General features: G+C 43.0%; 1 long non-coding RNA gene across 1 annotated transcript in view; it reads left to right on the top strand.

Moving 5' to 3' along the window:
- The window catches only part of LOC144382168 (uncharacterized), a 30188-nt gene extending 5281 nt beyond the window's left edge, over window positions 1–24907 (top strand). Inside the window, exons 3-4 of the long non-coding RNA XR_013448608.1 lie at window positions 24435–24464; window positions 24561–24907. This is a non-coding gene — a long non-coding RNA (uncharacterized LOC144382168). The remainder of the gene's footprint in view (window positions 1–24434; window positions 24465–24560) is intronic.
- Window positions 24908–27806: the final 2899 nt, after the last annotated feature.

The raw sequence follows: 27806 nt of genomic DNA, 5'->3' as shown, positions 1-27806 counted from the left end.
GAAGAGCAAGAGTACAGTGACTAGGTATCTCTTAAAAGCATGCAACAGGAGGAGGGATCCCAGCTTATTTTCTGCTTAGAATGACTGTAGATGACAGGTAGATTTTAGCTTACATGCCAATCAGTTAACTGGTGGTGGCAACTGAAACATCACTGACAAAGACTCAGAGGCTATATCTGAACTCAGTGGGAAGGAATGCTCTAATAAATTAGTGATGCCTGCCAGGGGCTTGGACAGGAGATGTAATGGCACTCACGCCATATATTTGCCATCTATGACTCAGACCTTACATTTCTTAGCCAGAAATATGAAAGTTTTTGATGGAAACATGGTCTTCATGTATACTTTCAGGTAGACATGGTATTTGTGATGGTACTAATTTGTTGTTGATGTTCAAAATGTTGTCCACACCAATGTCTCCATTTCATTAGCTCTTATCCATACTTTTATCCACCTTATCCTGACTTTTTCTCTCAGAATTTGCCCAAAACATTTTTCCTAAGGCCTCCAGTGCACTTCACATTGCTCAATCCAATGGACATGTGTCAGTCCTCATTTGATTTGACATTCTACCAGTAATCACAATCTTCAATACTTGTTCTTTTTGCCCTCGGGTGAGTCATTTAAACTTTCTAAGCCTTGATTCACTAATCTGTAAAATGGGGGTAAAAATAATCTATCTCCTACGATCCTGTGAGTGTTAGATAAAATCATACTTATAAAATATTTAGCAGAGTACCTGGCACATGGGTAAGTACTCAACAACTATTAACTATTGTTATTAATATAAATTCCTACTTCTTTTTTGAAACACTCTGGATCTTTACAGGCAAGTATTAAAAAACTCAACTCATAGTGGTTAAAATAATGAAGGGACTTATCAGTGCATTGAACTGAGAAGATGGTAGGATGGGCTTTAGACAATGTTTGCAGCCCTGGCATTAAACTTCATTACCTGTCATTTCTACTCTACCTTCTGTGGGGTCTTCTCCATTACAAGGCTATGGTCCCTCATGAACAACGAGTTCCCAGAGATCATAGCCATCTAGCAGGAAAAGGGCTGGCTTCCACAGAAGTTATCCTAAAAAAACAGTTGGACCTCTCTCCCAGAAGCCCCCAGTACTCCCCCCTGAATCACATCCACTTAAACTGGATTATAAGCCCTGAGCCAGATTCTGGTCAGAGAGACATGGGATGAGGTGGTTGCCTACAGCCAATCAGGGTCCACAGCTGGGCTGGGGGTAGAGCTAGTGGGTGTGAGTGAGATGAATACCCAAATGCAAATTTATTTTTAATGTTTTCAGAAGGAAGGGAAAATGGATCTTTGATGGCCCAAAGCAGCAAACATTATGGTTTACAGATGGCGACACCCCCAGTTTCCTTCCGAATCCTGATGTATATTTCTTTAGTCACACTGACTTTTTTGTACATAAATATTCCCTTATCCATCTTTCTCTTCCCATTAGTGAGTTCCTTGAAGGTAGGGTCCATGCCTTATTCATCTTTAGTTCCCCCACCCCTAACATAGACATTGGCATTTGGCAAATGAGCATCAAATACATCAATAAACACATAATTGAATGAGGAATGTTTCCTTCTTGCTTCATGGAAAAATCTATTCCCATAGCAGCAGGAACGGAATCCCAGCTAGAGACTAGAAGTCAATCTGTCTCTATAAATTCCAATCCCAATGCCCAGGATTTCCACCCAACAGATGCTTTTTGCATTGTGAAACACCCAGGCATGTGGGCTGCCTGAATTCACGTGTTTGCTCCATCCTTCATCACTCCATTTCCTGGGAAGAAGCAAGAGTCTGTGGGGGCCCTGTGCTAGCTGCACATGTTTTCCGTTTCATGTTTCAGCCAATAAATGAGAGGGCTCTCTCATGGGCCACTTAACATGTATTACAGACATTTCCTCGGACAAATGGTCTCTTCTCCTTCCTCTGGGAACCCAAAGCCTGAGTGATCTGCAGACCTCATAGGGATGGGGAGCTGGGCTTAGAACACCCAGTGGCTGAAGCTAGAGCATCTTTTATTTAACTATGTGACTTGGAGGTGAGCAGCCTGACCTCACATACATCACATTCCTATGTAGAGCACAGGTGGGTCTGCCTTGGGGCAGATAAGGTTGCACATCTGGCGGAGCTAACATCTGGATGACCACACCCATGGAATGATGCTGGTATCAGCTGGGACTGGGCATTGGGACATTGTTTTTCTTCCTCCTCCTTTCATTTTACTTTGAAGATTTTAGCTCTTTCTGAAAATGAACAGGGACAATTTGAGCCGTGATGGAAGGGAGAATTGTCTCTGAGTGCTATTTCATCTTCTAGACTCATCGTTACTAGCCAAAGTAATATGAAATTAAAACAGAGGCTTGGCTGTCCACAGCAAGGAGCAGAAATCTAAGACTATAATACATAAAACACAACCTTTTACAGAAATAAAAATCTGCGCAAAGCCACAGAGCTCAGAAATAGCATTCGGTTCTTCTGCAAAACTACCACTATTTTTTCCTTGCCAGATCAAACCCCGGAGAGAACTGACTGCATACTTGCTACTGTCCCTCCAAATGGAAAAAGAAGGGAACATAAAATAAGGAGAGTGAGCCCGATATTCTAAGAATAGAAAATACTGAGGTGTGGAAATTGTGGGGGGTCGGCCTAGAAGGGGAGAACTGAGAGGAAGATCAAGGTCAAAATGACAGTGGTGCCAGGCTCGCCTGGCAGTGGGGCTTATCTCAGGGGAGGCTTCCTTCCAGCCTTCGCAACTGGCTACATTTTGCCCCGGAAATCTCTTCACTTCATTCTAAAATAGAACTTGTGAAAGAGAAGTTTGAAGTAATTTCTACATGGCTGTTTTCTAAAAATCTCTTCTCTCCAACCAACGAATCTCAAACACTTTGCTGTAAGCAACAAAGTTGCAAATGTTATCAGATGTTTGTGCAAACCGTCCAAGCCTCCAGTGTTTATAAAAGCAAACTGGCAATATCCAAGAATAGTGTGTCTGTCTGGTAGAATGTCAGCATTTCCATTTTTGCCTACCTTTGGGACCACAGGTTAGGGATGTTGCTGCATCCATAAGTCTGTGTCATGTTGGAGCTCATGTCTCATTACTTAAAAAGTGTTCTGGAAAGAAAGATTGAGTTTCTAGCACTTATAAAACTTGGGGCAGGGTTGAGCTTTGGAAATCTTGTCCAGAAATGGTTCAGTGGTTATTGAACGTACTGATCAATCAGAGCATATGTTAAGGATTTGATGGACTAACAAATATAAATCACTCAGCAGAGCACTTGGTAGACAATAGGAATTCAATAACTATTAGCTACTATTTTTATAATACAATTATGACTCCATTGACTGAAAATGCATGTGGTCCTTAAGCAATCTCATTTAACAGATGCTATTCTTCTTTCTTTTTTTTTTTTTTTTTTCTGTTTTGTAGCTTGTCTTTGGTCTCTGGTTTGTCTAACAGTCCAGTCTTTCATCTGATTGCCCATATTGACAATAGTGATAATACTAGTTGCAATTTTTATGATTATTATTCTAGGTAGATAGATAAATATTATGAAGGATAGAGGATGAAATTAGGCCTGGTCATTCATAAAAGAGGAATTTAAATACGTGAAAAAACTCATCTTCTCTGGTAATCAATGAAATGCAGATTAAAACATGAAGATTCCAAATGGTAATTTTTAGTGTTCTCAAGCACCAGGAGGAGCAGAATTTGGCATAATTGATTTTTGGGAAAGCAATGTGACAATATAAATTAAGTGCCACAAATATGCATCTATTCATTGATCCACTTTTAAGAATTTATCTGGAACCTCCAGGAGGAAAATCGAATGCAGTCAAAGATTTAGATACAAAATGTCAATTGCCATGTGTATCTGTCAGGATCTTATCAGGAAACAACAGGCTCAAACTGAGTAACTGGAAGACAGTTTAATTCAAAGAGTGAAACAAACAAAAAGACAGCAACTTACAAAGTTTGGACAGCGTGTGGAGAGATGACAAGGGACAGAGCAGGACTGTGGGGCCAGCCACGGAAATTCATGGATGCCAGCTGATGGCCAAGAAAAAAAGCAGGGAGTGAGGGGTTTCAGGAACCTGGAGGGAGATGCTACTTGGAGGGGGCCTCCATGTGACCAACCAGGGGAGCAAATGGCCCATCCCCACCCTCCTCCCAGCTGCTGGTCTCCTGCTGGCACCTCCCATTCTGAGTCCAGGCAAAGCCAAAGGCAAAGGAACTCTGACAAAGTCCATATGGGCCCAGGGTGAACAGTGGCTCTGCAGAGACAAATGAAAAATATCCAGCACACTTTGCTATTTTTAAGAGCAAAAATGGAAGCTAATATAAATGTCCAACAATTAGGAAATGAGTCAATAAAATGGTACATTTTGCAGCGGGATGTTACACAAGCCATTGAAATAATGCTTTTGAAGAAGCAACAACATAAGGAAATGTTTTCAACATGAAGTCAACAGAAGAAAACCAGGGTAGAAAATTATATATGACTCCAAATGTGAAAAAAAAAACTACATATATGACCCATTGAAAAAAGACTAGAGAGAACATGCCTAAACTTAAACTATGGCTATTTCTGATTTGGGGACTGATGGATCTTCTCCTTCCTTTTTTTTTTCCAGTTATCTGAATTTTCTAAATTTTATATAAGTATATACTACTTACAATCAGAAAAAACATTATTCAAAATAACTGTCCTTTTGCCTTCTGCAGCTCCTAATCTAGTGGGACAGAAAGATTCATTTATAATGAATTACAGATAAACATAGTGAAAGAACAAAGGAGTAGCACACTGATTTCAACGGGCAGGCAGAATCCAGGAAACTTCCTGGATTAGATGGCATCAAAACTGAGCCTCAAGAAATGAGAAATAGTTCAATTGGTTGAGAAATGACAGAGGGGGAACCCAGGTGAGAGAACAATGAAAAACAAAGATTAAGAACTCTAGACAGTATAAGTATCCAGGGCACAACCGTAGATGGATGATTCTAGAGCAATATGCTGGCAAAATCAGAGGAGCTTTTACAATATACCAACTTCTGTGTCCCTCTCCGGACATACGATATTGGCATCTCTGCTGGGGAGGCCAAGACAGAGATTTTGAAAGTGCTTCCAAGGTGATCCTAAGGCATGGCCAGGGTTTAGGAGCATCGGTGGGCCATGTGTACAAGAGAGTATAGTGGGCCTGTGAAGTGGCTGCCAGCAATCTCTAGCTGTGTCCCTCTGCTGAGAACAAAGGGAGCCAGCAACCATCTTATAAAGTGTGACCTTGCCCCATGACTACAGATGAGCTGGCTGGGGCGGGCCTGAAACTTTGGTGCCGAGGTGTAGCTCTAAACTTGGCAGTGGGCAGCTTCCGTCTGCTCTGTGAGCTGGAGGAGCAAAGGGGACGGAAGGAACAGAAGGAATGAGGCTAATATAAGGAGGAGAGAAGGAATGGGAAACTGAGAGGATCCTGCCACCTTCCAGTCCCTGGTTCTGTACTTTTCTGAGGTCCCACTGGATCCCTGGCCCAGAGTTCCCTGAGACCTCCTCTGTCCTTATAATAGAGCCTCGTTTGCAGTGCTGGCCTGGCTGGAACCGGCCTCCGTTATCTGCAGAGATAGGCAGGGCAAGCTGTATCCCCAGACACGGCAACACTGCTTATTGCCAAGTTGCAGCCGGCGTCTCGGGAGCGTGGCTCTGTCGCTACCTAACCAGCTAGTGCAGCCGTTCTCAAACTGGTTTTCTTTTTCTTTTTTTTTTTTTTAAGATTTTATTTATTTATTTGAGAGAGAGAATGAGAGAGAGAGAGAGAGAGAGAGAGCACATGAGAGGGGGGAGGGGCAGAGGGAGAAGCAGACTCCCTGCTGAGCAGGGAGCCCAATGTGGGACTCGATCCCGGGACTCCAGGATCATGACCTGAGCTGAAGGCAGTCGCTCAACCAACTGAGCCACCCAGGCGCCCTCAAACTGGTTTTCTTAGAACAGTAGGCTCTGTGGAATTAAGGGGTGTCGCAGCACACACACAATGCACGCACACACACACACACACACACACACACACAAGAGTCATTCTTGGTCAAGTAAGCTGGGACACCTCTGGACTAACAAAGTGAAACTGGTTTCTCAAAACAGAATACACCTTGAACTTAAACCATGTTATATGTCAGTTATACCTCAATAAATCTATACAGGAAAAACAAAAACAAAAACACCTTTCAGGCTTCACCAGAAACAGAAGATAAAGGTTTCTTTCCTAGGGATTTCTTCTCAGAGCCTTTAGAAGCCTTGTGCATCGTGACTCCCTGACGGGGAGGAGAGAATGCAGCATTGCTCATATTTATTTATTCTTTTGTTTGTTTGTTTGTTTGTTCCAAAACCACGTTTCAGAACTGGTTCATGGCCCATAAGAGCTAACTCATTCATTCATCTGTTTCGTCCTTCCATAAACATTTATTAGAGTAGCAAAAATAAGAACTATTTCTGAAAATGGCATGTTGTCTCGTGAGGAGGACACACCAGCCTCCTGGGAATGATGTGTGTGCATGTACATTTGTGTCCCTGTGCGTGTGCGTGCACATGCCCACATGTGTGTGCATGCTTATGTGCCTGGGGGTGTTTGCTAAGAAAGGAATAAAGAGAGGGAGAGCCAGGCAGAAAGGAAGACGGATCCTTGGCTTCAGTGCTGAGGTACACACTTCCAGATGCCCAGTGGTAAAGACATCATCTCAATCTCCAAAATAGAATTACATTGTGTTGAGTAGACTCAGGCTGGTTGCTCCAATTAATCTGATTTCAGTTAAAAGAAACCTCCGGATCATTTATCCCCCAGTCCATCAGATGATACGGTGTGCCACAGCAGAATGTGCTTATGCCCAAGCTAATTTTTATTTTGTGAAACCGGCCTCCTTCTGTAATCATATTCCATTTTCTTTCTTAAAAGGCCTTCATCAAAAGAGATTTCCCATACTAATGATGATAATGCTTTCATGGGGGAAAAGAAGGTGGAATGAACATTTGTAAAGCATCCCTTCCCAGCCATAGTAGGTGGAGCATTACAGATACTTACTCTTTTTTTTTTTTTTTTTAAGATTTTATTTATTTATTTGACAGAGAGAGACACAGCGAGAGAGGGAACACAAGCAGGGGGAGTGGGAGAGGGAGAAGCAGGCCTCCCACTGAGCAGGGAGCCCAATGCGGGGCTCGATCCCAGGACCCCGGGATCGTGACTTGAGCCGAAGGCAGATGCTTAACAACTGAGCCACCCAGGCGCCCCCAAATACTTACTCTTACTTGAATCTCCCAGTGATGCGGTAAGGCAGGCAATTCTTTTTTTCTTTTTACTGATGAGAAAGTTCTGTGAAGGTGAGAACTCTAGGTCTTTTGCAGTCATTTGGTACCCGGCCTATTGTTGGGTCTCTGTAACATATTTATTGAATAAATGAATAAACGAAGGAGGAAACTGAACCTAAGAGTTGGCTCAGGATCACTCAGCTGGTCAATGTCTAAAGCCACATTTGAACTTAGGTCTGTCTGATTCCAAGGCCCTACTGGCTCCCTCGTCATCTTAGAACTGAACAAGATGCTTTTGTGTACATAATTTGCTTTAGTTCTACAACCCTGCAAGGTGGGGAGGCCATGCAAAACCATTCTCATTTCCTAAATGAGGGCACTGGGGCTCAGAAAAATCAAGAAAGGTGTCTAGAATCACTCAGGTAGTAGAAGGAAGGTTCAAGACCCCATCCTAGGGCTTCTGATTCCCATCCCAGTGCTCTTTCAGCTACATCAGAGATTTTTGTTTTTGAAATCAAAGATGTTTTGAAAGTGGCTGGAGATTTCCCTCAGAATGAGCGGTGCTTGAGCTGATGTCCACATGGCAGACACCTCGCCACCCTCTCCTTGGATTTTATCCATCAGCCCCTACCGTCTCACATAACGCTCACACTAGTGGGGTGCCCCGGACTGGCACTGGGGAAGTCTCCTCAGCAGGAGGAGAGGAGGAGATTGCTCAGCCTTGTCCTCAGCTCCTCCATTTCACCCTTGGTCTCCATCAGGACAGCCGAATGAGCACCATCCCCTCCTGGCCATGCCACCTGCTGTCTTCAAGTTGCAAAGCCACTTCCTCCTGAGGCACGGGCATTTCTGTAGAGACCAACTCTGTTTTCCCATGAAAAATGTCCTTTAGAAGAGGATTTCTCCATCAGTCTCCACCAAACACGGAGGCACACATTTCTCCAGAATCTTCTTTGCTGCAATTTGCCACTCTGCTGAGGGGGGCCCGGGATCTTCCTTCCCTTGGGACAGCGAGGGCCAGGCCCAGGCTCAGGCTGGAAGTTCTCGAGTCCATTGGCTGTGTTGGGGGCAGAAATGGGTTACTTTTTACTTTTATCCTTTTCTGTTTTCATTTTTCATTTTGTTCCAAACTCATAATGTTTCTTTCAGCTTCTGTCCTCATGATGCCAACACTACCAGTGAAAAATGAATAATGACCTCAGAAAATCTCAGGGTTGTGCATTTCTAGACACAAAGCCAAAGAACTGGTCTGACTCAGATTTTGTTTCCCTCCACCAAGTGGAATAGTTTAGGCATTTTGGGAAGACAGGTTCTGGGGGCTACTAAAAGTGGTTAGAAAAAGGCTCTGTATATTAATAAATCTCTCTCCTGATGATATAAATAAATAAATAAATCTGCTCTCTCACCAGCACTATCTCTTGCTTTAGGCTCTGGGCATCTCTTTCCTGGAAATTTTGATAGGAGCTAGTTAGGGACTGAATTGTGACTCCCCTGAATTCACGTGTTGATGTCCTGGTCTCAGAATGTGACGTATTTAGAGATAGGGCCTTTAAAGAGGTCATTAAAATGAGGTGATATGGGTGGCCCTAATCCAATAAGGTGACCTTATAAGGAGAGGAGATTAGGATACAGACAGACACAGAGGAAAGACTGTGTAAGGACACCGGGAGAAGTCGGCCGTCCACAAGCCCAGGGGAGAGGCCTTTGGAGAAACCAACCTGCTGACACCTTGATCTCGGACTTCTAGCTCCAGAACTGTGAGAAAATCACTGTCTGTTGTCTGAGCCCCCAGTCTGTGGTGCTTTGTTATGGCGCCCAAGCAGACTGACACAGGTGTTGGGATTGAGAAGGAGGCACTGCTGTTATTAACACAGACTGTGTAAGTGGCTTTGGAACTGGGGGGTGGGTAGAGGCTGGAAGAGTTTTGAGGTTCGTGTTAGAAAAAGCCTAGATTGCCTTGAAGGGACCACTGGTAATCTACCAAACGAATACAGATTTATAATAATAATTATAATAATAAATTCCAGGATGTAGAAAAGAAGTAACTTTGGGGTCATTCTAAAGTTCCAGGCATTGTGCTAGATACCTTACATATGTTAGCTCATTTGTGCTTCATAATAATCCTACAAACTAGTGATATGTATAAATTATATGTATACATAAACCTTGATGTTTATATAAATATTTATGTATGGGGCACCTGGGTGGCTCAGTCGGTTGAGTGTCTGAGTCTTGGTTTCAGCTCAGGTCACGATCTCATGGGTCATGAGATGGAGCCCCACATCTAGCTCCCTGCTCAGAGGGGAGTCTGCTTAAAGATTCTCTCCTTCTTCCCCCACCCCCACTCTCTCTCTCTCAAATAAATTATTTTTATTTTATTTTATTTTATTTTATATATTTTATTTTATATAATATTTTATTATTCTCAAATAAATCTTTTAAAAATGAATACATATTTATATAAAGTTTGATTTATATAAATAAATATATTAATTAATATCTCCATATTATAGCTAACAACAACAAGCAACAAAACCAGTAAACATGTTACTAAGCTCTCTCTCTATATCAGGTACTATTGGAGAGTCTGATATTCTCTGCCTTGATTTTTACATACCACTGAACGGTAGATGATAAGACCACATCGTAGTTAAGAGCACAAGCCCTAGAGCCAGATACCTGAGTCCACATCACAATTCTGCCACTTTGTTGTTGTGTGGCCTTGGGCAAGTTCCTTACCCTCCCTGAGCATCAGGTTCCTCATCTATAAAATAAGGATGGTGGCAATGATATTAACACTTCTTACTCCATAGGGTTATTGGGATGGTTGAAATAGCTAATACAGAGGAAGTAGAGGTACCCAGGCTAGAGCCTGGCCATATATGTGTCAACGATTATGACACCTACTTGAAATATGGGGAAATTAAGGCTCAGAGAAGTAAGTTTACTCTGAGTTTGTTCTATGAAAGCTATTTTTAAAATTCTATTTAGTATGCTACTCTCTTTACCTAAAACCTTTGTTAATTCATTATTTTCTACAAAATAAAGTCCAGATTTCTTAGAATGGCCCATCTTCCCAGCCTCAGACCCTGCCGCTCTGCCGGTGCCCCCGTGCTCTAAGTGTCCTAACACGGGTCCCTCGTAACATGGCACATGCTTTCATAATGCTGGCTTCATACCAGCTCTTTCTGCCACCTGAACTGCTCTTCTCTCAGCCCCATGGCCAATGCCTGGTCCTTCTAGTTCTGAATCAATGGTCATTCATTCATTCATTCATTCATACAGTTACATGAGTGTCTACTTTGGATAAGGCACTTTTCTAGGCATTTGGGTACAGCAGTAAATAAGAAACATTCAGTGCCTTCTAAGCAGATAAGCCCATGGGGAGACAGACAAATAAGCAGGCCTCATGGGGCAGTGTGATAAAGACAGTGACAGAGTGGGCAGAGGAGGGGCACCTCGCAGGGCTGGGCTGTGAGTGCAATTTGTGAGACTGACCGTCCCTCCCCTAGGCCTTTCTCTACACCCAGGATATAGATGGCCACATCACCAAAGAATATTTACCTGACCCTGTCAGATTGCCATTGTCCCTTTCTATGAATGGTGGATCCACAAGAAGAAAAACGTTTCACTTTTGTAAATATAAAAACACTTGTTCTGTGTTTCATTCTAAAGATAATGAACTATCCCTCGTTTAAGAGAGACTTAGACATATCTTCACACACTGTGGCTTCATGGGGAAGGGAGGCAGATGATGATGGGACTGGATCAATCTTGAGCGTCACATTTGCCCCAAGAGAGAAACTCACTCGAGGAAGGAAGTTGTAAAACTGAACAAGTAGCATGGAGCCTATGGTAGACTGATTGCAGAGATGGCCCTGCTTCTCTATCCTTCCTCCAGCCACGCCCCTTTTTTTGCAAGGCGACTTTGCAGCCCCTCCCATGAGGAGGCAGAGCCTTGTATCTGGAATGCCCAGATTTGCTTTGGCCAATAGAATATGTGGGGGTAACAGTTCCACTTCTAAGCCCAGGTCTCAGGAGGGCTCAAACACTTTTGCTCACTCTCTTGAACCATCCACTGGCATGTGAACAAGTCTGGGTTCGCCTGGTGGAGAAAATTGAGAAACACATGGAGGAGAGCCCATTCATCCTGGCCAAGTCCATCACAGACCAGCCAGTCAACCTCCAAACGTGAGAGAGCCCTGCCAAGATCAGCAGAACTGATCCACAGCTGACTATAAACGCATGAGTGGTTCCAGCCAAGACCAGAAGAACCACCCAGCTGATGCACGGACTCACAAGCAATAATAAAACCACTGTGTTTTGGAGAAAAGTGTTACACAGCATTATTGTGATGATAGATAACTGATACAGATGGAAAAGGGGATCAAATTTTCAGTGGAAACATTCTACAAACTATTAAAGTATAATAGAAAAAATATGTCTTGTTCATGAATTTAGGGACAGTGTTTTGCTTTGTTATAATGAAGAGCAGTTCACTTGTCAGGCATGCTTTGGAATGAAATTTGAAGTTGTACTTCTCTAAAGATATTCAAAATCCATATTTTGAAACATGGAGCAATGGGATTTTCCGATTTCCTCTCGCTCATGTAGTTTAATAACATACACTGTTTGCAATGTACCAATATCCTCTGCAGTTCTGTCTTCCCACACATATGAGCTATGGTCACCTGCACAATCCATGAAAGACTGGGTTGAGAATTCTAGAAATAGGTGGCAAGATGGGGCCTGGAAACCTGGTTTTCTTATTCCAAGGTCAATGTTCTACCCACCATTAGATTATTCTGTGTCTTCTTTCTCTTCTCTGGCCTACGAAATTTCTGGCCCATGAAATTTAGTAAGCTATACATCTTCTTTATTAAAATTTAATTGCAGTACATGGATTACTTCATTAAAAATTTCAAACACTATAGAAGAGCATGGCTAACATTTATGGAGCACTCACCATGTCATGGTCATTGTTACTAGTACTTTATATGTATTAACTATACAAATAATATAATCCTTACTGACCTATTATCATCCCTATGGAGACACAGAGAGGTTAGGTGACTTTCTCTAAGTGACATAATCAGAATAGAGCTTGGCTCTGAGCCAAGACAGTCTGCCTCCAGAGTCAGACTCTGAACCACCTACACACTATTTTGTTATACGGCGTAAGAAACCATTTATATTTTATCTACTCATAAAGACCAGCTAATAAGTGAACCTCTAATAAGTACATCATTTACATGATTATTACAAGTTTCAGAATAAGTGAAATGAGCTAAATACCTGGCACTTCTTAGGCATCTGATGAATGTTAGTTCCCCACTTCCCCACCCTGTGTAAGTGATGGACATTGTTCCTTCATCTATGCCAAGCACATTGGTGAGCACTCTCTGTGCCACTGAGGCACTGGGTCTGTTAATCGATCAAGGCAAAGTCATTGTCCTTCAGAAGCTCCCAGTTTAGAGGAAGAGGCAGACGGCTTAAGACAGCAGGGCTTTCTAGGGGCACCTTGCGGGGCACAGAGAAAAGACGAATGAACACTGCTCCTGAGTTTCCGGGCACTTTGCAGAGCGGGTCTTGAAGGCTGATTCAGGGTTCTATGGTGTAAAGAAGCAGAACTTAGGAAAGGAGAGGTTTTTTGGGGGTTTTTTTCCCCTAATTTTTATTGTTATGTTAATCACCATACATTACATCATTAGTCTTTGATGTAGTGTTCTATGATTCATTGTGTGCGTATAAAACTCAGTGCTCCATTCAATACGTGCCCTCTTTAATACCCACCACCAGGCTAATCCATCCCCCCACCCCCCTCCCCTCTAGAACCCTCAGTTTGTTTTTCAGAGTCCATCGTCTCTCATGGTTCGTCTCCCCCTCTGATTTCCCCCCTTCATTCTTCCCCTCCTGCTATCTTCTTCTTTTTTTTTTTTTTCTTAACATATATTGCATTATTTGTTTCAGAGGTACAGGTCTGTGATTCAACAGTCTTACACAATTCACAGCACTCACCATAACACATACCCTCCCCAATGTCTATCACCCAGCCACCTCATCCCTCCCACCCCCCACCACTCCAGCATCCCTCAGTTTGTTTCCTGAGATTAAGAATTCCTCATATCAGTGAGATCATATGATACTTGTCTTTCTCTGATTGACTTATTTCGCTCAGCATAATACCCTCCAGTTCCATCCACGTCATTGCAAATGGCAAGATTTCATTCCTTTTGATGGCTGCATAATAAGGAAAGGAGAGGTTTTAAGTGTAGGTGGGAATGGTAGTTAATAGACATTTATAGGACATACTGTGTGCCAGACACTGGTCTAGGTGAGGTATATCTATATCTATCTACCTATTTTAATCCATTAGATTCATCTATAGAGAGTTTAAGTAATCTATCCAGAGTCTCAAAGCTCGTAGGTGGCAGGGCCGGGATTTGAACCCGGTGCAGTGTGGCTCTAGAGTCTGTGCTGTCCTATTACCTCTGAAGAGCTAGAACAGTTAGAGACTTGGATCACTTGGAACCAAGCAGGTCCAGGCCCTTCTAGTCCATATATGTTCACCATCCAAAAGGAGCTCAGGATCTACCGCTGGAACCTGCGCCTCCTTGTGACTAAGTGGAGGAAGAGGAGCAAGCAGGAGGCTCGTGCTCACCGCTCTGCTGAGAACAGCAGGAGCTCCACTTCTGTGCAGAGCTCCAGCCTGTTCTAGGAAAATCACCAGGAAAAGGAGATGAGGCAGAAAGCCTCATTGGGCTAACGGATCCTTTGCAATCGGGATTCCTTGGAAAACTTTCACATGACGTTAGGCTATCCCGGCAGTGCCTGCACTTGAGAGTCTTACCATGATCTCCATAAATCACTCATAATTCGTGCAGGGCTGTGTTGAATGGTTCACGTTAAGCTGGACGTCTAAAGCTGTGAGTCTAAAGAGATTTGGGCAAACTGGAGATATATCAAAAATGCAAGAGAAAGGACAAACATAAATGTATTTAGTTCTCTTCTTCCCAGTCGCCCTTGGTCCAGTAATTCCTGGTTTTCATTTGATTTGTAAAGTGTGTTCAAGGGACAACTAAGTAGGGAGCCATCAAAGCTGGCCCTGCCGTGAAAAAGCAAAATTCTCCCAAAATGAAGTAGAGAGTCCCAGAAGGGCAGAGGTAGCTGCCCGAAGTTCCTTCTTTCCTGCACTCCATCCTCTCCCTCCCCTCTGCCAAGAAAGTCACTCTGTTTCTTCTTTAGTGGGTGGTCATCAGGCAGCACTAAGCTAGGAGTGAGTATTTATTCCTGGGCACGGACACACCTCTTCCTCTCTTGGGGAAGCATTGGGTCAACCTACCAGGGAGTTAAAGTGGGTTTGGGTTTTCTTGTTGCTGTGGTTACTCTCCCTGCCACAGGCTCAGATTTGCCCTGTGATGCTGCTGCCTGCGGCTGACCAGGGGCCTGGTGTGGAGCGTTTCCTCTGGTCCCTGCTCTACCCTGATTCCCAGCAGGTCTGCACCCCCGTGTCCAGAGGGGCTTGGTGTCGGTCTGCTCTGGCTGCCATAACAAAGTACCATAGACAGGGGGGCTTAAATATCAGACACTGATTTTCTCACTGTTCTGGCAAATGGAAGTTCAAGGTCAAGGTGCTGGCAGGGTAGGCGTCTGGTGAGACTGCTTCCTTGGCTTGCAGATGGCAACCTATTCTCTGTGTGTTTACTTGGCCTTTCCTTGGTGAATGTACTGGAAAGGAGTGGGGGGAGAGAGAAAGAGAGAGCAAGAATGCTCTGATGTCTCTTCTTATAAGTTCACCAACCAGTCCTATCAGATCAGGGACCCACCCTTATGACCTCACTTAACCTTAATTACTTCTTTAAAGGTCCCAGCTCCAAATATAGCCACACTCAGGTTTAGGGCTTTGACATAGGAATTTTGGGGAGACACAAACCTTCAGTCCATAACACCCTGGGCTCTCCCAGTGCTGCTCCTTCTCCTGTGTAGGCTTCTAGTAGAGGCCTGGGTTTCTCTGACGCCCTGGCCCAGGCTTCACCGTTTTCAGTCCTCACATGCCTGGACCTCGGGAGAGGGGCCTTTCAGCATCGCTGTCCCTCCATTCTATGGCAGCTAAACTCTGCCTTGGGTCTGTGGTTGATCTTGGGCAGGAAGAATTTCCTATCCTCTTTACTGGGTCGAACAGTATCCCCCACAATTTATGTCCACCTGGAACCTCCAGATGGGACCTTATTGGGATGTAGAATCTTTGCAGATGTAATCAGTTCAGATGGGGCTACACTGGGTTTGGGTGGGTCCTAAAGCCAATGACTAGTGTCTTTATAAGAGAAAGGAGAGAGAGATACGCAGAGGGAAGAGAGCCTTGTGAATGAGGAAGCAGAGACTGGAAGGATGTATCTAAAAGCCAAGGAACTCCAAGGATTTCTGGCAACCACCAGAAGCTGAGAGAGAGGCATGAGCCAGATTCTCCCTCCCAGCCTCCAGAAAGAAGCAAACCTGCAGGCACCTCGATTTCAGACTTCTGGCTTCCAGAACTGTGAGAGAATACATTTCTATTGCTGAAGCCACCCAGATTATGGCACTTTGTTACCGCAGCCCAAAGAGTCAAATACACTCTCCTCTAGTTGTAGCCGATTTCTGCTTGGTGCCAGTTCACCATCCTGGAGCTGAGGGAGCTTCCGGTTCTTCCCCCAAGGGCAGAGGGTTTTGCTTCCATCTCTGTCCCAGAACAGTGGATTTATGTCTGGGCCTTGTGGACAAGAGGTTTGCTGCTCTTCCCTTGGCAGCTTAAGGCTTTGCTTTTTGAGGAGAAGGATCTGGGAAAGCAGCAGGGCTTCGTGTCTGTCCCCTCCTGCCACTTCTGGGCTCTCCAGCCTCCGGCCTGTCACTCGTGTTTCTCTTGAGCACACAGTGGAGTAAAGCTTGAGAGCAAGCACCATCTCCCTCTGTGTCTGGGCTCCTTGCTTTCCCAAACTCACTCACATGCTAGCCCACACTGGCCTTTAAGAAGTCGTTAACATCTTAGCTGATTAAGTCCCACCCACTTGAACAGCGGCTGCCACTTTCTCCCATGTTCCACCAAAGGTGAGGCGGTCGTGCGTCCTGTGTCTCCTCAGAATGGTTTGCCCCCTCCTTGTGAGTCTAAAGAGTCTTTGCCCCTTGTTGGAATGCAGTTTACTATGTAACTTTGCAATCTCAGCTCTCTGATAGTCTCAAGAAAAGTGATGATTTTATAAGTCATCCAGCATTTTCTTCCCCTTCATGGTGGGATCAATGTTCTCTTGGGGTTTTCATCATTCTAAGTAGAAATGGAATTCCTTAACTAATATTTGTCCTAAATATACGTTAGTGCAATTTCTCAAGGGCCTAGATTTGACTCTTGGCTCTAAAACTCACTAGCTCTGGGACCTTGGGGAAGTTGCCTACTTTTGCTGAAACTTGGTTTCCTCAAGGTTAAAATGAAAGCTTGACACAAGTCCCATTCGGTTCTCATAGCCATTATTTTAAAAGAAGGTTCTGGAGCAATCTCACAGAGTGAACTATTCTTAGTTTTGCCTTATTTTAATGTCAGATTTTCAGAGTACCTTGTCTTGATTGGATAAAATGTGGTTTTTGTTTGTTTTTTCCAAGATTGGTTGGGAAAGTGGGTGGGTAGGCAGATTCTCGCTCTTCAGATTGCTGGTTTTGATGGGCTTCTAGTCATAGGGAAGGTGTAGCCTTTGAAACAGACAGACCATAAAGCTTACATACTTCTTGAACCTACCATAGTAATTAAAGAACTTATCTTAAACTTATTTTTATTGTATTTCTAGCATGTAAGAAAAGTTGTATTGGCACCAGGTAAAGCAAAATCTGTCAACAGGGAGTTTTTCATTTTCTGTTACTCCTGAGACCCTCAGGCACTTGATGTGGTCCCTGCAATGCCAGGGCCCTGGTGTGAATATTGGAGATAAGGAGATAGTTTCTCCAAGCAGATGCCATAGGCCCCCTCATCTGGCTTAAATAGTTTTTAAAGGGTTTCTGTCTTGGGGACATGCCAAACCCGGGCTCCTCCCTAAAATAAAGCAGCCCATGTGAGCTGGGGCTGTTTACAGAATGTCTGCAGCCTTTTGGCCTGCAAGGATTTACTGTGGTTGTTGTTACTTGGAAGAGAACAGTTCTTCTAAGAGTCCTTGTGAGGCTTCATGAGGGACTGCAGGAGAAATGAGAAAAATCATGTAAGAAGGTGCAACGGGACTTTTTTTTTTTTTTCAGTTATGCCACTAAAAGAAATATGTAAGTTGGGAAAATCATTTCATTTATGTGTTCATTTGTTTATTCAACACATATTTACTGGCTAGCTATTACGTGCCAGGTACTATGCCAGATGCTTGAGGCACTACAGTTAACAACAAAGATAAGGGCTTTGTACCCATGAAGCTTGTAGCCTAGTTGGGAAGGAATTAACTAGATATTTACATAAAATAATATTTTAAATTATATTTGGGATAAATACTGGTAATAAGAAGTACAAGTCTAGAGGATTAGAAAAGGCTTCCCTGATGAAGTGACACTTTGACTTAGATTTGAACTATATGTAAGCACTGAATAGACTTTTCAGAGGGAAGAAGAGGATATTTCAATTAAAGAAAAGCATGTGCAATGGCCCTGAGGCAGGAAGGAGTTTGGAAAAACCAACCTATACAAGAAAAATGACCTACAAAAACTTACGTTTGGGGAGTCCTCTCAAATGCACAAATTGGCTCTAAATATTATAAAGCCTACAGGAACGCAAATCCTGTTCATGCATGTAGTGCTTCCAATCAGTATTATATTCTTCATTCTTTTTTTAAAAAAAGATTGTATTTATTTATTTGAGAGAGAGAGAGCAATGAGAGAGAGAGAGAGCATGAGCAGGGTGAGAGCTAGAGGGAGAGGGAAAAACAGACTTCCAGCTGAGCAGGGACCCCAATGCGGAACTTGATACCAGGACCCTGGGATCATGACCTGAGACGAAGGCAGACACTTAACTGACTGAGCCACCCAGGTGCCCCTATTCTTCATTCATTCTTAAATAAGAACAGGCAAATAAGGATATCCAGACCTTTAAGAAAGTCCTTTAATATGAAATGCAGAAACGCAAGAAAAAATCAAGAGGAACTTGGTAGAAAAATCTCATTTTCAGGGAGCAGAAAGAAATTTTAAAATAAAACAACGCTATACTAAAACATTCAGAGAAATACAAGAAGTTTTTGCATCCATGACAAAAGGACAAGTTAGTATAAAAAAAATAATACGTAGAAAAATAAGATAGAAAGGGCTCTTGGAAATTAAAATTATGATAGTTGGAATGAAAAAATAGTAGAAGGGTTGGAAATTAAAGTTGGGGATATCTTCTAGAATATATGAAAAGTCAAAAAGATAGAAAAATAGGAGAGAAAAGATAAGGAACTCATTCTATCAGACCTGGAGTTTCAATGGTCTACTAAAAGGAGGTCCAAAAAGATACAACAGAGGAGAAGAAGAGAAAGGAAATTATTAAGGAAATAGCATAGAAAAAGATCTTATGGACATGCAGAAATAATCATAACACTCCTATTGAAAGGTGGAATCTATTTCTCTACCCCCTGAGTCTAAGCTGGGTCTGACTTGCTTTATCCAATAGAATGTGGCAGAGGTTCTGAGCCTAGGCCTTGAGAAGCTCTGTATTTCCATGCTTGCTCTTGGGATCACTGCTAACCTCTGCTAACCATATGAGCAAGACTGGCTACACTGAGGGAGGATGAGAGGTAATATGAGGCACAGCCGAGTCCAGCCTATATCAGCTGAGCCTGACCAGATCATTAGAACTGCCCAGCAGAACCCAGAGCAATTCATTATCAATAACTAAATTTTGGGGTGATATCCATGCAACAGAAGTTGGCACAATGAGTGTCTAGACTACAGAGTTTTACCAAGGGCCCATCCCAATAAGTGAATTAAAGGCTCACACAAAGACACATCATTATGAAATTTCAGATCATTATGAGATAAGAGAAAATCCTAAAGGAAAAGCAGATCACATTAAAAAAGAACAGAAAAGAGAATGGCATTGAAATTCTTAATAGCAACACTAGATGCTGGAAGGTACTAGGGCAATAATACCTCTCAAGTTTGAAGGGAAAAATATTTCCAATCTACATGTTTTCTATCTAAACAAGACATATTAGTCCTCTATTGCTGCCATAACAAATCATCACAAACTTAGCAGCTTAGAACAATACAAATTTATTACCTCACAGTTTTGGAGATCAGATGTATGGCAGTATTGACTGGTAATTCAGGCTTGGGTCTTGCAAGGCTGAAATCCCTGTGTTCACCGGGTTGTGTTCCTTTCTGAAAGCTCTAGATTGAGAACTCTCTTCCAGTCTCATTCAGATTGTTGACAGAATTAAGTTCCTGTCAGTTTTAGGACAGAGATCCCCACTTATTCACTGGCTGTTGACCAGAGAGGCCTTTGTCAGCTTCAAGAGGCTGCCAGCATTCCTTGGTTCATGGCTTCCTTGCTTGGTCTTCAGAGCCAGCATTGCTTCACCAAGTCCTTCTCACTTCAGATCTCTCTAATGGTCTCCTCTGCCTCATCTCCCTTCCTTTCAGCTAGAGAAAAGTCCCTGATTTTATGGACTCATGTGGTTATATGACACCCATCTAGATAGTCTAAAATATTTTCCCCATCTCGAGATTCATAATCTTCATGACATCTGTAAATTCCCTCTTGTTGTGTTATATAACATATTCACAGATTCTGGAGATTAGGGTGTGGACATTTGGGGGGGGATTATTATTCTGCCTACCAAGCTGTGAAATAAGTGTAAGCCTAGAATAAAGAAATTGTATCAAAATGTAGCTTCCTATCTTCTGCTTCTCAGAAAGCTATTAGGAGATGGCCTTTGCAAACAAGGTAGTAAAAAAAAAAAAAAAGAATGATTTTTAGGACCAGAAGTAAGATGGCGGTGATGGAAGCCTCCAGACAAAAACTCTGTGGCAGGCCTAGGTAAGAAATGTATGAAAAGCCTCACTGAAGAGGGTAGGGGAAAGGTACAGAGCTAAGTAACTGGAAATGAGTGGGCCTGTAAGATTAAAGGCAAAGGAAACAGCACATAAGAACTCTACTCTAGTTGATAAAGTTGAGTCCCATACTTGTACAGTTAATAATACTGAAACCACCATACACATATCCTGGAAGTGGACAATTAAGTAAGTGGATGACAGATGCCAGGAACCAGGTTTCTCACTGTTGGAGTAGGAGATTACAGATAAGTGAGGGCTTAGATCCATCCATGTAGTACTGGATGAGAGTTGGATATGTCAGTAAGAACTCATCTTTAGCTTTGTATAGGTACAGGTGGTTACATATAGAAATATCTACAGATATATATCTACACACTGGTTAGTATATACACACGTATTTCCTTGTTCTATCAGCTGAGTCTAGAAACAGTGACAATCTGATGACAATGAGCACACCTCATGACCAGATCTTAGTTTCTAATACCATTTTTCAATAAAAGGAATCAAGGCTCCCTGGAGAAAAGGTTTATTCTAAGACTGTGGAAAGAAATGTGTAAGACGATCATGGAACATCTTGTAGTGCCAGAGAATAAGAAAGTGCTCAAAGACAAACAAAGCCCACAATTATAAATAATAAAGGTATGTCAAAGGTTTACAGGAGAATTAAAGTTCACCCACAGTTGTTTGGAGCCGCAAAATAATTAAGGAAGTAAAAGTAGGATTGCATTATAACCCAAAGTATTAAAAAATTCCATGAGTCAATACTGATAGAAATAAATGATTGAATAAATAAGTGGAGGAAAGTAGACAAATCTCCTATGCAGAAAAATTCTAAATAATTTATGTAGATACTCCATCCTCGAAGTGATAGAGCATAACTTCCCACTCCATAAGTGTGGGCTGCACATAGCGGCTTTCCTCCAAAGGATAGAGTATGGAAAAGGGAAAGAAAATACTAACTTTACTGTGGAGAAAGCAGACAAGCCAGGGGATAAAGGTTAAGTTCAATGTTAATAAGTCATATTGATAGCACATACCCTTGATAAGATGTGATGAAAATAGTACGTTGTCTCTGTGGTCTTTCTTGCCGAAAACCTAGAGCCCCAATCAAATGATGAGAAAAATATCAGACAAATCCTGATTGAGGGACATTCTATGAATATCTGACTAATACTCTTCAAAACCATGAAGGTCATCAGAAACAAGGAAAGTCTGAGAAACCATCACAGCCCAGAGGAACCTAAGGAGACATGTCCACTAAACATAATGTGGTGTCCTAGATGGGGTCCTGGCTCAGAAAATAAAAACATTAGATAAAAACGAAAGGAATCTGAATAAAGTATGGACTTTAATTAAGAATGTATTAATATTGGTTCATTAGTTGTGAAAAATGTACCCTACTGATATAAGGTGTTAATGATAGAGGAAACTGGGTGCGAGGTATATGGAAAGTTTCTGTAATATCTTTACGATAATTTTGTAAATTTAAAACTTCTAAGTGAAAAAAGTTGATTAAAAAAGGATAGATTAGAACATATTGTGACACACTGCAGTAGTAAAGATAATTATTATTTAATGAAAATTTTGTTCTTGCAACTATAAATAGACATGTAGACACACACTAGGTCTTGATGTAAATTCTTTTCTTGCTGGGAATTATAAAAAGTTTGGAAAACACTGGATCAGAGGATGGCTCTTGGCTTTAATATTTCTTAAAGTTATTCATTTTAAGTTGTTGATGAGAGGTTTCATTTGTCTAGTCAACAATCACTCAGTGATTAATCACCATGTCCAGAGTACTGTGCTTCCTACCAAAAGGGATGTCACAGATGAACAAGACACAGCGTTTCATCTGTTAGAGACAGAAGCAGAAAAACAAATACAGTGTCAGACAAAAGCCTGTGAAATAAATGCTAGACAGAGGTTTATAAAAATGCCATGAAAGCATAGAGGACAGAGGAGTAAGAGTTGACTCAGAGGGTCGGGAAAGGCTGAAGAGGAGCTGGCATTTTAGTTAGACTTTTAAAAAAATAATGAGAATCACTAATGTTTGCTGAGCACTTCCTATGTTGCCAGAGTCTTTGCAAGAACATTACAGGGATCATCTTATTTTATCCTCACACATCCTTCTGGCTAGGCGCTAGTTTCACTCCCACTTTACAGAAGAACAAACTGAAGCTTTAAAAAGGTAAAAGAATTGCGCAAGATGCCCAGCTGTGAATTGGTGGGCTGAGATCTGTGCCATGTCCTGTGCCTTGGAATTGCATACCCCACCCGTCCCAGCTCTAGCCCTTCCCTTCCCTACTCTATTTTCCTCTAGCTACAGAGTGTGGTTTAAGATTTCCATTCCCTTAAAATAGTGTCCTTTGTTGCCTTTGCTCCCACCACCCCTCTCCCATCTCCCCTCTGAAACACTCCTACATAACCTTCATAGCCCAGCTCAACTGCTACCTCCTTTGTGTAGCGATCCTTCATTCCGGTCTCTTCCAGCAGAATCCACTGCTCCTTTGCTTCTATAAAGCTTTTGTTGAAAAACCTGTCTCCTCCACCTCTACCCCACTCATGACTCTACTGGTCATCTTTCTCTTTGTGTTTCTGCCTCCCAGTAGAGTGTGTGGCACACTGTGGTCGCCCAGTAAATGAGAAGAGAAGGAGGAAGGAATTGTAGGATTTCCATGAGTAAATAGGAGAGACAGGCATCCCAAGCTGAGAACAAGACAAGTAAACGTGGAGAAGTGGGGGGTGGAGTGGTCTTGCGGTGATAGGGTGTCATGTGCCCAGATGTGTGGCTAATTTATGCCAGCCTGGGGCCAGATTGTGCCAAACTGGGATGCTTTGCCAGGAAGCCAGGGCTTTATTCTGTAGATAATAGTGACCCATGGAGGGGTTTTGGAGTTGAGGGACAAGATTTGAATTGAGTGACACACTCTATTTAATTCTGTTTTCTCACCTTTGAAGAGGTTGGAGGACAAGAGGAAATATGAAAACTAATATTTATTGTATACCCATTATATTTGAGGCACTGTTCTAAAATCTTTATATAAATCCTCTCATTAATTCTCACAGAAATCCAATACACCAGCTATTTTCCCTGGTTTTACGATTGAGAAGATGAAGCTCAACAGGTTAAGGCACACCATTGAGAAATGGCAGATCCTGGAGCTGAACTCGAGTTTGCCTGATTCCAAAGCTTATATTTCCCACCACAGAATCCTGCCTCCTTAAAAAGCTCTTAGAGCCCCTCCTCTTCCTCTCGAAACCTTCTCCTTGTCCCCTGACCTACTTATCTCTGCCCTTTCCCTCCTGTTTCCCTGGACCTAAGTGGCAACTGGCTGGGGAGCAGGTGACCGGATCCCTAGCAGTACGATCACAGTGATGGTTTTATTTCACACCCTCAGTTGGCCTGAGCCAGAGCAGGCCAGTGGGGGCACTGGCCATGTGCACCATCCCTGGATGCTGCAGATGACCTTGACTTCTAGGATCTTCAGGCCAGCAGGGGCATCTGGCCAAGTGCACCATCCCTGGATGCTGCAGATGACCTTGACTTCTGGGATCTTCAGGCCAGCACGGGCATCTGGCCATGTGCACCATCCCTGGATGCTGCAGATGACCTTGACTTCTGGGAATCTTTCTAATTTTTTGAAGGAGACCTTCCCTCTAGCTAATGAGTCACACAAGATAAGAGGTTCCCATTTTAGCTGCTTGGGCGTCTGCTGATTTGAAACTTCTTTTTGGATGTACTTTTTGAAACTTTCTTTCTAAAACACTTTTCTTCCAAGTCCCTCAGACTAACCAATAACACAGAAGGAGTTATGAACTGGAAAAAAAAAAAGAAATGCAGCCTTTCCTTTCTTGATAATGGTATTAGAATTCTGGCATTCAGCTCCAAGCTTCCCCGAAGTGTTTAAGCAATGTATGCTTTTTGTGTGCTTGTGATTAAAATATGATGTACCTTAAAAGCCATTCCAGCCTCTTGTGATGTGGTCATAAAAATTATTTCAGCATTAAATACCTCATTCCCATCATGTCAGCTTTGAGACCACTGCTAGATGAATCACTGAAGAAATGAAGCTCTTAGCAAAATATTTTTCTTTCTGATTGCAGGGCCGAGGCTTATTCGATTAAAGGATAAAGGTAAATTGATCAAATATGTGGACATTTGGAGTTTATTTGTATCGCTGTGGAGCAAATTTTGAAATGCAGCGATCTGATTAGATTTTCCTCTCTGAGGTTCCCTGGTCAAGAGGGAGCACCGCTGGAAAAGGGCTGATGGCCTGGCCATGTGGGTGAATGACTGGCCACTGTCCATTTCCAGCTCTCCTGAAGCTACTGTGGTCCGGGGAGCTCATGTCAGCATCAGGAAAGTCCCCCTCCCCCCGCCCCCCCTGCCTTGAATGGAGCACCAGTGATTCCACTGACGAGCTGACCTGGAAGCTTTCACGGAGTTGATAAGAAGACACTTGGCTTTGCAGACTCAACCTGCACAGCGCATTTCCCCTTAAAATGCCTCCTTTCAACTTAGGGTCCTGCAGCCTGTCCCTCTTTCCCACCTCTGCCTCCCTCACTGTCCTGTCACCCAGGTGGCTGAGGTTTCAAGAAAATGAGAAGAGACTGGGAAAAAGCTGGGGGATGTGGGGGCCACAAAAGGCACCTTGGTTTTAATTTCCCCTGTGTTCTTCATCCTAACCCCAGCTGGCTTCCAGAGGCTTCTGTGGCCGGCAGAGTGGCCAGACGCCTCCCTGCTCTGAAATCCCAATATTCATTAAACTTTTGTTTTGAAATCTTACTAACAACAACAAGAATAAATAATAAAAGCAATTAGGTGTGTTCTTTGCGCCCAGAGCGCACGGAGGTCTTACATTCCTTGCCTCGATCTCCACAACCACCTGCGAGGTGAGTGCTATTATTCTTACAGATACAGGGTCACTGAGGTTCAGCAAGTTTAGGTAACCGGCACAGGCAGTAGAACTTGGATTTGACCCATGCATTTTGGACTCTGGGCCTTCGGTATGTAATCACTGCTTTAAACTGCTGCCCACATACTACAAATGTAATATTTTGTTGGCAAAAGTCAGATGATGCAAACATGTGGAATGTGGGAAGTTAAATGTGCATTCCCCCCCACCACCAATTTCTACCTTCCAGTACATTCCAGCCTGGATGGCTGGGCCCCATTTTCTCTTCTCTCAGCCTTACTGGACAACGATCCTATGAAGGCACCCAGATTTTATAAGGAACCAAGCTATCAGGGGGCAGGTGATCTTCCCCCCGGCATACAACATGTACCGTCCCAATGGCCAGCTGACCTATAAGGCTGTGAAGTCCCTGGGGTCGAGTACAGGGACCCTCAGATATAACGTAATGGTAAAGAGCATGGGCCTTGGGGTGAGTTCACTCAGGTGTGAATCTGGCTCTGCCACTTATTGATTGTGTGGTCTTGGTCAGCTTTCCTACTCTCAGAGGCCCAGTTTGCTCATCTATAAAATGGGATTGATGATGCCCATACCTCAAGGATGTTTGGAGATGGGATGGCTATGTGCTAAGCCTACAGTGCCTAGCAGGGAGCAGATGATCAGTAAGGACTGTAGTCAGGTCCAAGTGTAGGAGGGCGAATCATTCAGGCCAGAGGGATGTGGGAAGGGCTTGGCGTGATCAACTTTTTAAGCCTTGGGCCTGGGGCTTCTACTTCCCTCATTCCAGGCACCCAGCAGGGTGTTCTGCCCACTGAAGGGCACATCTGAAACGCTTGCTGACTTGTAACAACTAAGCAATGGAGAGGTCTGGGACTAGCTCTGGGAACTTGAGCCTTGGGACAACCAGGAAAACACTACGAAATGTCCTGAAAATATCTATCAGTAGTGTTGATAAACATAACCAGAGGAAATTCCTTGTCAGCATGAACAACAAGGTTCAGTGGAGGATGGACTTTTCTGAGGACTCTCTTGTGCAAGTGGTTTACAAACAAAAGAAGGGATGGATGGATGCGGTGGGGCCCTGGGCAGAAATGCCAGGTTGACGATGGAAGAGGCCAAACCATTTACAAAAATAGCAGTATTTCTTGCACAATCAACCTCTGAAAATGCATCAGCAAGCACGAGGCGGCTTTCACAGCCAGAGACACACCGGAAGCTGCTCATCTCATTATGTGCCCCAGTCCTACCCAGACCAACGCGAGCAAAGAAGCTTGTGGCCTGTCTCCGAGTCAGCCCTGAGAGGCAGCCCGAAGTGAATGAAAACCCCTCCAGTTCCCCTATCTAAAGGATGTGGTGGGCCAAGAGCCAGAATGTATTATTAGACTGGAATGTTTCAGTCTCTAAATTTAACCAGCTGGAGTTCTCTATAAAGTACCATCCTATTAACACTTTTGTATTGAAGAATTCGCCATTTAGTGGGATTTGATTATGGGCAGAACTCCATGTCCTTGGCTTGGCCCCTTCTTCTGTACAGTACACCACCCACCCCCGCTGGGCCCTTCACAGCGCTTGTCAGCTGGAGGGCAGCCCACAGGCTCACTTGCGGAGCAAGGATCGCCACGGACTTGACCCCTCTTTGAGGTGACACTGCTAATGTCCTTGGGACTTGTAGCAGGCCAAGAGAGGAGAAAGTGCCAGGAAAGGGGGAGAGAGAAGGAGAGAAAGTTTGAATTAGGATGTGAGGGAAATAGTATTTGCAATGGAACCACACGTGGAGGCAGTTTTCAGGTCCACACATCTATCTTTCTGTGCCTGAGGACAGATACTTACTGATACCAGCCTTAGCCAAGAACTCAAGTCACATGAACACCTCCGTGCTTGACTTCACTTTAATATGAAAATTCTTTCTTCCTCTTCTTTTCGATAAACAAAAAGAGATGGGATCCACTTTTATGGAATCCAAAGTGGAAATTGGAACGATGAAAGACAGCCTAATATTACATAGTATAATCCTATTTTAGGCATGTGCAATATACCCCCACACACATTTCAAAAATCTTGAAGGATTTATATTAAAGTGCTAACAATGTGCACCTCTACATGGAAAAATTCGACATGTTTTAAGTGCATGTTCTTTTTTTTTCTGTTTTTACTAAAAGACATTTTGTAAGTGACCATAAACTGCTCTCCTAATTGGAAAATATTTTTTTAATTTATAAGCCTGAAAAGCTGATCTATGAAACTGATTGAACTATTTATTCCTCTGAAATGTGTGAAAGGCAGGGGTGATTGATGCCAAGGGTGGAGGTTAAGTCAATGTACTCAATCACTGAGGGAAATGCAAAACCTTCTGGGAATGGTTCCTTTTAACTGTTCAGTGTGCTGATGCGATGTTTGACAATGTTGCACACTCTGCAGTTTCTCCCCCGCAACATTTTTTCTGATGTATAAACTGAATTTGACATAGCCTTCCACTTAGATCGTAACGGATCTTTTAAAAAAATTGATCACGTAGTATTCATTGTTTTTACCAAGTGATCAAAGTCATAATACCAAATGTAGG

The sequence above is a fragment of the Halichoerus grypus genome, chromosome 6 (assembly GCF_964656455.1).
Source record: "Halichoerus grypus chromosome 6, mHalGry1.hap1.1, whole genome shotgun sequence".
NCBI classification, from domain to species: Eukaryota; Metazoa; Chordata; class Mammalia; order Carnivora; family Phocidae; genus Halichoerus; species Halichoerus grypus.
This window is presented reverse-complemented; position numbering and strand designations above follow the sequence as displayed.